The sequence below is a fragment of the Haliaeetus leucocephalus genome, unplaced genomic scaffold (assembly GCF_000737465.1).
Source record: "Haliaeetus leucocephalus isolate CR32 unplaced genomic scaffold, Haliaeetus_leucocephalus-4.0 Scaffold473, whole genome shotgun sequence".
NCBI classification, from domain to species: Eukaryota; Metazoa; Chordata; class Aves; order Accipitriformes; family Accipitridae; genus Haliaeetus; species Haliaeetus leucocephalus.
The window spans coordinates 6,434,684-6,448,228 of NW_010972909.1; positions in this window are offsets into that span (position 1 = coordinate 6,434,684).

Consider the following 13,545-nt stretch of genomic DNA (forward strand, 5'->3'; position numbering starts at 1 on the left):
ACATTTAGGAAAGATAGTAGCTCCCAAGTCCCACAGAGTTACTACTGTTCACCTGCTATGCTAGAAGACCACAGTGCAGCTCAGCAACTTTGCCAGCCCCCTTCTGAAAACACGGCCAAGGCAAAACTAGCAAGACCCACAATCCTAGGGTGACACTGAGGAGCAGGTACAACTACCAGTCACTCAGGAGCTCATATTCTGCTTGCAGATTAACTGCACTGTGGATGCAGGGAGGTTAGCTGGCTCCATGCAAAGTCTGGCTGCGTTCATTAGCTGAGGCACAGGACTGCCTGCTCAGGTCTGGAAACATTACAAATACTTTCACAGGACACCAAGCCTAACCTAACAAAGACCTCCAGATGTGTCTCGAGAGAGTACTGCAAAGACTCTGCAGACTTGTTCCTGAGACTAGGAGTGCAGGGGAGCAGGGGGCAATGACACCCGAGTGACTCCTCATAGACCCATGAAGGGACCAGCTCTGCCTCAAGGTGAGCTATGCCACACTCTGTGTGTGGGCAGCACTCTGTGGTCCAGGAGGGTAGGTTACCTCTGCGGTGACTAAATTAAGCGTTCAAGCTATCTGTACAAGATTCCCTTTATTTCACAAACGGATCAAACTCACATATGTTTCAACAAGGATCTGGAAAGAACTATCGGCATACAGCCAATATTACTAACACAGGAGCGCATATCTGGCTCAGCTGGGATGTTTGCCAGTCCTCAGAAGAGTTAAAGACAAAAACATTCCATACACATACTCGTGACTGTCTTGAGCCACATCTCCCCAGGCATACACCAGGCCATCCTCCGACCTGACCTTGTAAAACTAGTTCTTCAAAGCCTTGGCAAACATGCAGCACAGCAAATTCTAACGTTCACTCTTGAAAACAAATGCCAGGTGTTCTGAGCAGCTCCCACAAGCTCAGGCTCAACACTGCTTGGATGCACAGGGCCAGCTTTGGCCTAGTACAGTGACAGAGCTATTTGGCCCTCCAGGAACCGGCCTTGGGTTTTTTTCCACTACCTGGGGTATCCCAAAACTGCATGAGGATTTTGGTTTCCATTACTCTTTTTATGGAGTACCTGAAGAAAAATTGCTGAGCCCTGTCACTTCTGAGGGACAAGGAGCTTCAGGGATTTCAGGGCTAGTGCTGGAGCTAGTGCCAGGTGTTGACACCAGCTTGTCAAACTCTCTTGGCTTGAGTGCTGGTTGCCTCAGAAACCACTTCTCTCCATGAGGGACAAAGCAAGCACTGTGGGGCTGGCTAACCAATGTACGCCGCCCTCACCTGATGGGCGAACTTTGTGTGTGGCTTGGAAGAGGCTGTAAAGACATGCACGATCAGTGTGTTCATTCTGACATGGTTGGTTGTGCGTGCATTGTAAGTATCTGTGGCAACAGTGCAACTTTCTGAAAGTTGAAAAGGATCAAAGATAATACCAGAAAAGGTCTGCTAGGAATGCAGACATCTGAGGTATTAAATGTGCCACTTCTGTCATTAAAAAAAACCACAAATGGAAGTTTGTGGTGGAAATTCATGAAGCTCAAGGTTGTCATAAACTGACCTACCTTTGACTGAAAAAACTTACATTACTAAGGAATGGGCCTCTTTGGAGATTGAGACACAGAACACTTTTAAGATAAGATGCTGACACTCAGCCTGCAATGGACTGAGTGGAGATTTGATGGGAAAGTTTCCTGCAGGATAACATGCAGTATGCATTTGTTTACATCATCCATTCCAGTGACCCTGCTCTGACAGCAATAAACATCACCTGAGATGAAGTCAAGAGATGGGATAGTACTTTCCTAAACTGCAGCATCTCTGTTCACCAGAATGTGCCTGTCAACAACTTCCTCCAAAGGTGTAAGCAGTATGGGATGGGCTGACACTAAGCAATGCCTGTATCTCTTCTCCAGACGCCATTTCTTATTCTACATATTACTTCACCTCTTGCTCCACAAACCATATTGCTTGTATTTGTGACCCCTGAAAGCCCTTAGTGGACAGACACATGCTCATTGCAACAGCTATCATTTCCTCCAAACATCCAGGGCTTGCGCTGCCTCCTCCTGCTGCTGCAGTGTCTCAGGACTGGATGAAAATGACATGCTGCGCTGCTGAGATAACATGCTAGCCCTCCCACCACAGAGTGGGATGTCTTTACTTCAGGTCATGTCATGGGATGGTGGTTGCCCTCAGAAACAGCCAGTCCCTTCCTGGGAAGTTGCCCAAACATCTGCTCTGTGCAACAGGAGCGCATCCTTGCAATGCACAGCACGAGCCGTGCTCGGTACCACCTGGAGCATCAGCTTCACACCTGCAGGGCACATGCTGGCACAAAATCACAGCTGGGGGGACTCGGCAGAGCCCTGACAGAATGTGGCTGTGGGCCCACACCTGAGCCAGAACAAATCTGCGGCACCTACCGATGACCAACAGGACCGCCTGGGTCTGGCATTAATGGTCAGGGGTCTGCTGGGTAATTAATAAGTATTATTAATTGCAGAGGTCTGAGAGGGTTATAGAGAAAGCAGGTTAGGTAACTAGATTGGTAAACACCCGATGAAGAAAAGAAGAATATGGATGACTTTGATCAATGTGTCCACAATCATTTTGCCTTTTGAGCACTCTGGCCATATTTGTTATTTCAGTGAAAGATTGGATACCACATGATGTGAAAAACGTGATGTGAGATAATCAGCAGGTATGTAACTCAACCAGGAATACAAAACATCTTGTTCTGACAGCTCAGTCATGGGACATGTGAGTCATAATTTTTTAGTTCAATTTATCTCATTCAGTATGCTGCTCTTTATTATTCAGTGAAATAGAAACCATAACATAACTGCATTTTTGTGATTCATTTTCCTCTCTTGAATTTTGTGGAGTATCAGGAAATATTTCCTGTGCACATATTGGATGTTAGTCCCCCAACAGCTGGGCCTTTCTGTTCCCCACGTCTACTTGGGATCTTGTTAAGGAGCCTTTATCACTTCCCAGAGTTGAATAGGACAGGAGAATCTGTACAAGCCAGGAGCTTTATAGGAAACAATTGTCACCAAAACCAGTGTATCTCAAAACTACAGCACTCCCTAGCACATCTCTCTGTACCCTCTTGGGCAATGTTGACCTTTGTTGTCAGGTTCTGAAGTCTTTCCTTACATCTCAGCCCCTCTAGCCTCAGACCTGCGTCACAGCCACTCATCTGACATTATATATTTGTCCAGGCCCCTGGGAAAAAGAACAGGAGGGACAGTTCAGAGCTCAAAAAACAAGAGGCAAATAAATACACCAGAAAAATTACTGATCCCTGTTATTAAGCTTGCTTCCTTTTTTTATAAGGCACATGCTTCCCTAATGATTTTCAAAGAGTTTGAACTGGATGATAAGGGGGGGCAGACAGTGAAATAACTTCTGTTTTGAAAGCTGGTGTTTGAAGAAAGAAAAAAAGGGAATGGGAAAAGTCTGTCTAAGCATAAAGGATTTTCCTCACTCTCTTTTCTGCATCATCCAGGTACCATCCGGACGCTTCTCTTTTCACTGCCAAGAGACTGCCCTGGACAATGACACTGCCCTTTGGTTACTCCACCTTATTTAGCTGATCAAGGAAACTCTTCCCATAAAGAGGGAACAGGAGCCAGGCAGAGGCAAAGCAAGCCAGGCTGGGATGGAACGCATCTCTGTGCAGCTCTAGCTGTCCATTTGCAAAGCCCTTCCATGACCAGAGGAATTTCTTGGATTCATTTGTGGTAGTGCTCAGCACTACCCAGCTTCTTCCATGCCAGCCCAGAGGCAGCAGGCAGCTGCCTACACATCTGTGGCACAGCAGTATGAGGGATGAGCCAGCAGAGCTGAGGAGACTCGGGCAGGATTGGCCCCTGCTGTTGCCTGTGGGGCAGCCTGCACTAGGCACAGCCAGCGAGGAATCTGCCTCTGCGTGCTGGGGCCATCACTGCTCCTATCCCCAGCCTGAAAGTGCCCCATCTCGTTCCAGCCGGTGGACAGCCCTTTGCTGCACCAGCACCAATAGCTCTGGGGAAACCCTAGCTGCCCTGTATTTCAACACTAAAGTCTGCAGGCTTCTTTTCAGGCACAAATACACAAGCATCGCGGAGGCAATGTAGCCAGGCAGTGGAATTTGTCTCTGATCTCTATCCCAAAGTCAGCCCTGTGTCCATCTCTTCTCTTGAATCTGCATATCTATCTTCAGAAGGAAAATTCAAGCTGCAGCAGTGGGTAGTAGATGAGTGCAAGGAGAGATGGGGATAAAGAGGTTCTCTAAGGGCATGGTGGCTGTGCAGGGGGTGGTGGGGCCAAGGGTTTTGGCAAAAGCCCATGGCAAGGGAAAAAAATCCCAATTCAGGTGAAATATACTCTGAGACAGGGAATGAGGAAAACTTCATTTTCTTCTCTCTGGCCCCAGTTTGTCCTGGCTCTTTAGCCTTAGAAACTTGAACCAGGACAGCTTTATCTTGACTTCAAGCGACAAACATGTCTATACTGGGATTTCGCAGTCATGCCTAAAGGAGAAGGAGCAGGGTGAGCTGTGAAATGGGCTTAAGTCCAAATCCCAAAACAACAGCCAAAGTTGCTTTATTGGGCTTGCATCGTATCTTTGCAGATGGTTTGAAGCAGGATAGCTCCACTTACTACAGCACAAATTGTTCACAGGGCTGCAGCAGGACTATCCCTGTTCCGCTGCCAGTTACCACCCTTGCAGTTCTGTTGTTGGAAAGGACAGGATGAATGGTCTCCTCTGTAGATTTTTTAATGTTTAATTCTGATCCAGTCAGTTCTGCAAGAGGTAGTAAAAGAGCTTGGACTGCAGCTCTGCAACGGAACAGGTGGGTTTTGGCCAAAAACAACCAGGCACACAAACAAACCAAAATAGAATGCTGCAGTGTGATATGAAACAAAGTATCAGAAACTTGGGAAATTCCATTTTCCCAGAAATACCTTTCCTGGCTGACTTCAGCCAAGCTTGAAGACAGCTGGACAGAAATCAGCAGTTGTTTCCTGAAAAGCATCGCCCTGATATGTTTTTATTCTGACTCACAACACAAACACAGGGTCCCTCCTTCCCTCCCAGTCTCACCCACATTCTGTGTCATTCTCTGAAACAGCTGATAGCCTGTGACACACTGCTGGGATGCCACAGCCAGGTTTAAAAAGGGGTATGAGCCTGAGTAGCACCCAGGAGTGGCTACCCAATTAATCTCCTTTTCAGCCTGGAGAACACTTCCCACAGAAAAAAAAAAAAAAAAAAAAAATTGAAAACCAAAACTTTCCACAGAAATTTTTTTGTTCTGTCCAAGCAACCTTTCCCTATGAAAGCCAAACAATCTTTGCCAGCTCAGCTCTCATTCCTGCACCCACTGCTGTGTCTCCAAGACAGAGACCAACTCAAAGGGCTGCAGAAACAGATTGGTATTAATTGAGGAGAACAAAAGCTAGGACTAAGCACACATGTGTGGGATTTACATTTTGACAGCTTCATCTTCAGAAGGCTGAGGCTTTTCTTAAACATAGCATTGGACTCTGCTGCTGTAGCAAGTACAGCTCCTACCTTTTCTTCTCCTGCTGTCCCCCACCCCTGTTGCTGCTACTGGGGCAGGAGGGCACTGTTACCTGAGGTGAGTCCGAGTTTTAAATAAGGGGTGGGCACTGTCAAAGCCAAAGGGACTGCTGAGCTGGTTAGTGTCCGTGGCACACTGAAAACAGTATGCATATTCAACATGATAGTGTGGGAAAGTCCTCCTGCCCTCGACAGTGAATGGCCATGAACTGCTAAACCTCACTGTGCTACAGCCACAGAACCTTTGCTTTGTTGGTGCTAATGGACACTCTTTCCTCCTCCAGTCTGGGATGCTGCCATCCTTACTGTCAGGCAGGAAAGGAGTACCTGTGAGGGTGTGCAGCACCACACTAGATAGGTGGATGGAGCTTTCTTCTAAGACACAACATATTTTGACACCAAAAAAAAGAACATCTGCACACATGCAGACATTGAAACATCTGGAAGTTGGAGATTAAGAAACTATTGTTACTTGGGTTCCTCTCAGCATGCAAAGAAGCCTGATGCAATCTGACTGTGATTTAGGAGGCAGAGTTTGAAAGCAGATGAAGCTGCCAGGTTGACACCATCCCCTGGTTTGCTTGGAGAGATTGCCACCATGCCAGAGAACCTGTCACAGCAGCATGGTTGGTGGAAATTTCTCAGCACTGATGTCCTTGACAGCACCCTCAGTGGTGCCAATACCATGCATGCTGAGAGCACCTAACCATCCCCACAATATAAATGGACACTTTTTAAAGAATTCTCAATCATGGGTTTCTCTAGGTTTGCTTTATTAACAACTCAGAGTTGGGCCACCACCACAGTGAATGGCAACCCTCCAAAAGTTTCTCAGTCTTATATACCTTTTTACCACTCATTATCTGAGTCCAAAATCTTTGTAAGTTTTCAGTGGAATCTTCGTTCCCAGGTCTTATCGTTCATCAAAGTCCTTTAATTAGTTCTTGTCTCAGTTCTCTCGTCTTGTCTGGTCCCAGTTCTCATCTTTGAGATTTCAAGGTCTGCCTCGGGTCAGTCATCTCCTGTTCAGTTTACCTTGAAGTCCCATACCTGCACAATTCTGAGAAAACCCTCAAGTTGTTCCATTAACTATTACACATCTACCTCTATAAGCTCTGCATGTTTTAATCTTTTGCCAGCAAAGCACCTGCTTCTTGCTGATTTTTCATCTTTTGTTCAACCTGTCTCTACTGATTAGCTTGACTGGGTTTTAAACCAGTCCTGGGTTGGGGCTATACAGGGGGGGCAGGCTGAAAACACTGTTCATGGCCTGTTGAGCAGCTCTGTTGCATCTCATATTTTCCAGGTAACTCATTCTAATATTAAATCTATTGACTTGTTCTACACAATAATGAAGGAGGATCATAAAACAACAAGAGAATTCTCCCTCTCCATGAAAAAAAAAAAAAGCATTAATAAAAAGAAAACAGAAAGGTGCAAAGCAGAGGTCTGCTCTACCCTGGTATGGTACCTGCATCCTTGTAGCTGATGGCAGCTACAGTTGCAGTCATATTGGTGCAAGCAACAGGTGCATCAAAATCAACTCTATCAGCAGCTGTGTTTGTCTTCAGATGAAGTTTGCTTTGGTTACTGGCCAGAGACTGCTGCACATCACACAGAAGCAAGGAGATGCAGAGTCATGAAGGACAAAAATACAGGGAGATGAGAAACTTAAATGGCAGGCCATCTGGAGAACAAAATGAACAGGAAAAAATACAGGAGAGAAATAAAAGCAAATAAGAGGGAGAACAAGAATAAGCAGAAAAACCTGAGGGCAGATCAGAGATACGTCAGGCACAGGAGGCTCCCCTGGAATGCCACACTTCCATCCAGTCTGTGTGAGGGGAAGAAAATGCTGAATACTCCATGCTACGAGGCTCACTCATCCTATGCGCAGAGAAGACAGACCAGAAGAGCATGACAGGTGGTGGGAGGAAAGGAAATTCTTCTCCTAGCTCAACTGAAGCCTTTAATCTTTGCCAGCTTAACTTCTGGCATATACCCCAGCACTGCTGGGAACTGTTAGCAACAACTTCATCCTGAAGCCCGGGAGTTCAGCCTCATTTCATATAGTCTGCTTGATTTCCAGGCTAATGAGCCCTCCAAGAGCTCAGGCCATGTACCCTTGCAGTTTACACCCTACAGATTAAGATCTTCAGAACCCATTTTAGCTGAAGGGCTTATTTGCACAGGACATTTCCCCCACTTGTGGCCTTTATCATACAGGTATCTGACTAGTGGAAACTCTAGTGTGTGAGCCCCTTACCTGCAGCACAGGTAGCAAAAACAGCACCCATGGAGAATTTGAATGGCCTGCAGCAAAGCCAGGAGCTGCTAACTGTGTCATGCTGAAAGAAATGTAAGAGTAAGAAGAGTAGTGAGTCTCAGCTGCCACTGAGAACAGAACAGCTGAGTCAACACCTCTGCAAGATTTCTAGTGGCACATTCAGTCTTTCCTTTGCAAAAAAGACAGTTACAGTCTGGCACGTCACCCTAGAAAGGATGCTAGTCCCTCCCTCTGTGCAAACAAGCAAAGATGTGCATTTTGCACCAATTAAGCTAGGCCCAGCTTGGAGCCAGTTAAGTTCATGCCAATGCAAATACCATTTTATAGAGGTTGTGTCTGGGACTTGCTGCCAACAACAGAAATCCTGTCCAAAACACAGGTGCAGGTGAGTGCTATGAGCCTGAAGAACAGCAATCAAGCAGGGAAGAGCAGAAACGCACAAGAACCATTGTACAGGGAGCGAAGGTATGTTTTCAAGCTTTTATTTTTGGATGCAAAATGAGTAAATGGAATTTCCTGGATTTCTGTGCTGTCACGGCTGATATCACCGCATATCTTGTTCAGTTTCACAACACTCTCTGGATGTCTTGCGAAGGTACCTGAAATTGCTCTCTCAGAAATAGCTTTCAGGAGCCGATCCTGTTACAAATGAATTGGCAAAACAGAAGGAGAATAAAGCAAGAAAGCTCCCGCCACTAAATTCCCCAAGATTTTACTCATGTGATAGCGGTGGACAATGCTATGAAAGAAAACGTGCAGCGCTCCCCCTTCCGAGGAGCGGGACTTCTTCATCTGGATGACTTTTTGCCCGTTCGTCCTGTCCCTCAGCTGCAGCTCAGCTCTTGTTTTGAGGTGGGGAAAGGGTTGTTTGTGCGTGGGAAGAGAGGCCCGAGTTCGTAAAAGACCTCTGCAGTTCAAGCCTGCCTCACCCCATGCATGAAGCAGCCATTACGGAGATCTGCGCCCGTGACCAAGAGGAACCTGTCAGCCGCTGAGGCAGGGCGCAGTTTTCCCCTCACGAAGCTGGAGATCTCCCGGAGACTGCCACGGAGAGGCGGGAAGAAGGGAGGCGGGAAAAACGCCCCGCCGCGTACCTCAGCCCTGGGTCCCACAGGGCGCTGGGGCACCCCGGCCGAGCCCGCCATCTCCCCGGGCTCTCCGCACCCACTGCCTCTCGGTACCACCTCGCCCTGCTGGGGGGGGGCAGCGGTTATGGGGGTAACCTACGCCATCTCCCCTCACTGCCTCTGCCTCCTCCAGTCCTTCTCCTCCCGGTCCCCTCACCGGCTTTCCTTCCAACCCACCTCACTTGCCACGTACTCAACCACGACCAAGGCGGAGGCGCAGCCTACCACCGCCCTCGCCACCCCGCAGGCTCCGAGGCAGCCCGGCGGGCGGGCACCCCCCCGCGGTCCGCCGGCGGGAAGGGCAGGAGAAGGGGGAGGGAAGGGGACAGGGCGGGAGCCGCTCCCGCCGCGGCTGTCTGCTGCCCCTCGGTGGCCGCCTGAGGGTGAAGCAAGGGAGAGCCGGGGGAGAGCCGGGGGAGAGCCGGGGGAGAGCCCTCCCCGCCCGGGGACCGAGTTCAGCCTCCCCGCCGTCCGTCCCAGAAACCTGCCGTCCCGGGCCGGAGGACGCTCTGCCTTCCTTCCCAGCAGGGACTTGCCTGCAACCCGCTGGCCTCGGGGACCTTCTTCCACCCGTTCCCCATCCCTGCGTCCCGGGACCGGCTCTCCCTCACATCGGGGCCACCGTCACGCAGGGCTGGTCTGGGGCAGAGTTAACACCTTCTTCTTCTCACGCGTGAGATGGAGCTGATCGCCTAAAGCAGAAACCCCTGAGGAGCTGCTTACTCGGGTCAACGCAGTTATTTGGGCTAACGAGAAGGGACACTCTCCGCCTGAAATGGCGTTCCCTGGGAGGTTTGAAGGGATTCGGGCGCCGCGGTGCCCCAGCCCTGGCAAGGAAGGCCAGGACGCCCCTCTCCCTGGGCAGCAGCACAAGGCAGGAGCACGCCAGGGAAGTGCCACAGCCCCCCGCGGCTGTGTTTCGGGGAAGGGGGTAGCCAGCTTCCATGCCGCCCTCCTGGCGGGGGCCATCCATCCCAGCAAAGGTCTGTGGGAGAAGCCATCTTCCAAACAGCCTCCTGCCCCACTCTGTGCGGTGCCTAGGGCTGGGGCACAGAAAGCAGCAGCGTCACGGCCTGTATGCTCTTTGCCTAAAAACGAACAGCAGTCTTGGCAGAGGGTATTGCCAGCGTGTGATCCTCAGGCCAGATCTTCACCTTTTCTCAGCCTAAGAATGCAAGGTGTCAAAGACACGTGAATCGCCTGATGCTTGCTCCAGGCCTGGCAGGACGGCTGGGCCACCACAAAGCCTTGTGCCTCAGTTTCCTGGCATGTGGGGAAAACAACAACAACAAAATGCAATAGCAGTTACCCAGGGCTGTGTGCGCTGCTGAGGGTGGGGAGGTGGGCGGTGACCTGTTTGTGGGACATGATTAATTAGTGCTGTATTTTTCTTTTGTCAGCTATACCAAGGAGTTGATGTGTTATTTTCAATCCTTCCCCTAGCCTGCTAATTTAGGTCACGCCAAGCCAGGCCATGGGTAGATCATTTTGCCACAGAACTACCCAATGTAATTGCATTGCATTTGCTTGCAGTTTGAACAGCAGTCCTTCAGGTCACTGCCAGAGTATCTAACCAGCATCACAGCTGGATTCTGCAGCTTCTTAGCTTCCAACTGTCCAAACTCCATCATTCATAACCAAGCCTCAGAGTTAAGTGCTGGCTTGGACATGTACCCTAGAACAGTGGTCCCTCTGGTAAGGTAAGGTCTTTCCCTGATATGGAGCTGAGTCTGCTGATGAACATGGGTTTGTGATGGACCCAGCACAGTGGGATGGTGGAGATCCCTCAGTTAGCCTGGACATTTACTGTATTCCAAGTACACCACTTCCTAAAATATTGGATCAGACCAGCTGGCCAGTTATCCTCCTTCACACAAAGAGAAACTCTCCTCCCCTCCCAACATTAGTTAGCAAACAGTGTTGGCAGCCTCCAAAGTCAAATTACTACAGCACAAGGGCAGGACTGGGCAGTGTTTCTCTCACCCCTGTTGACCCGCTTTTCTTTGTATCTGACCCATGTTTTCTGAGGCTGCCCCTTACTTACCAAACTGCCCAGTTCACGGTCTCCTCGATGTACCCAGCAGCCTCAGACCAGCATATAGACATTCCTCGCAGGCTCTGAAGTCAACATCTGGCATCTACTGGTGTCAGCAGTTCCACTTTACTGGTACAGGGGAGCTCTCTAACCCTGTGAAAATCTAGTCTAAGCAGGAGGCAGAGTTGTCTCAGGGGTCATAGTAAGGCTGTGCTACAACATACCTTGATCTCGCTGCTTCGCTTTCCAAGTAGAAGGTGCACTTCTCCAACATACATCTCAAATGCAAACAGCTGTGACCATGTTATGAACAAGCCCCAAACTAAGCCTGCTAACCCAAAGTGAAATCCTCCACAACAGGTGCAGTTCTCTCCCTGCGGAGAGGATGAGAAAGAGACAAAGAACCACATGCGGCAGATCTGAGTCAGGGCGCTGAATACTCCACCGGAAAATGCTCAGACACCATAACGATGAAGGCAATCTAGGAACCTAGACGGAATAGACTGGTTTTCTGTTCTCTTTTTCTCTTTCCTCCCCTTTACTTAATGTGGCCCACCTTTTCTCACTGTGTCTAACTTTATTGTTTTGTCCAGGAATGGCTGATGTGAAACTGTCTTTGACTGTCATGGGATCAGAATCCCTGCCTGCTGACCAATCCTCCCAGTTACACAGGGGGAACAGAAATCAGCACCTGGCCCACTGGGCTAATTGCCTCTCTTTTGGCCTTAACTTCAGGATGTTGAAACTAGATGTTGATGTGTTTCACCAGAGGGGAGGTTTTAAAGCTAGGAACAGGACATTACGTATAACAGCCTGATTCTGAGCATTTTCTTTTCCTCTTGTTTCCTGGTGCTATAGCAGATTGCTGTTAAGCAGGTTGCCAGCAGCCCTTGGCATTTCCACAACTGCATCAGTCAGCGCTGTGAGGGACAGCTTCACATGCTCCAAGCGGCTCTCTCAAGTCACTGGAATGTCAGTACATGAAGGACACATGCAGGGGACAGGCGTTGAATACATGACCTTTCCTATGAAGACAGGCTGAGAGTTGGGGTTGTTCAGCCTGGAGAAGAGAAGGCTCCAGGGGGACCTTATAGCAGCCTGCCAGTACCTAAAGGGGGCCTACAAGAAAGCTGGAGAGGGGCTTTTTACAAAGGCATGCAGTGATAGGACAAGGAGTAATGGCTTTAAAATGAAAGAGGGTAGATTTAGATTAGATGTAAGGAAGAAGTTCTTCACTGTGAGGGTGTTGAGGCACTGGAACAGGTTGTCCAGAGAAGCTGTGGCTGCCCCATCCCTGGAAGTGTTCAAGGCCAGGTTGGATGGGGCTTGGAGCAACCTGGTCTAGTGGAAGGTGTCCCTTACCATGGCAGGGGGTTGGAACTAGATGATCCTTAAGGTCCCTTTCAACCCAAACCATTCTGTGATTCTCTGGGGATCAAATCACAGCAAAGGAGTGCAACAGGGGCTGGCTTTCATTGCTGAGCTGTGCTGGGGAACATGCTGTTCAATAGCCTGCTCTGGCTGCAGGGCAACGCTGCTGCCTTGTCCCCATACTGGGTGCTGCTGGTGGACAGACTTCCAGCTGGGGCCAGCACGTGGGTTCACAGAGCAGGTGGGTAGTGATAGAAACTGAAATCTTCAGCGGTTTGCGTCAACGTGCTGTCTGTGAACTGCAGTGGCTGAGGAGAGATGAACTACATCCGGCTTGACCATTTCTGCTGCAGAGGTGGGGAAGTCTGGTGAGTGCAGTAAGTGAAGAGACAGCTGAGGTGTTACCATGTCAGAGGGTCCTGCTGGATCACACATCAACACCTGCATCTTCGCACCAAAGCCATGCAACACCCGGCAAGGTTGCTTTGCATCTGCAGGCACTTTGACACTATTATTAGGCTGTTTACAACTATAGCAAAGCAACTTAGTCATGAGTGGAGTTAAGGGAAGGTGTTCTCAGGTCTGTCTTAGCCCCAGATTTTGCATGGAGGGCACAACTGGAGTTAGAGCAGGGATTTTAAGAAAGATGTTTTTCCCAACACAGACAGCCATGGCTGCTCCTCCTCCTTCACGACTAAGCTGTGCTGGGGAAGCATTTTTATTTTGTCACAGCAGAGTCTGGGGGTCTGGAGTTCTTTCACTGTGTGATTCTGTGGCTTTTTCTGACCTTGCAGCCTGGGAAGAGACACAGTCAGTAATACAGTCTCTTTGATTCTTCCTCTGCTGCCCCAAAAGATGTGTGTTCACAGCCTAATGTGAGCTGGTTCTCCATGGACAACGTAAAGGAGTTGAAGTATAGATAATTTTTACCTTTACGCCACTAGCTGATGTCAATGCTATATTCCCCTCCCCAGCCACCAGCCTTCACTGGATTCAATTCCTAGACAAATGACACCCAGTTAAAAAAGCTACAGCCTCTCACCATTCGTCTCTTCTTTGTGTCTTTTTCTTTCCATCTCAGCCAAGTCGGCCATCTAAATGTTGTTAGACAAAAGCCGGTAAATCCTTTTCTTCCGTCAGTCCCA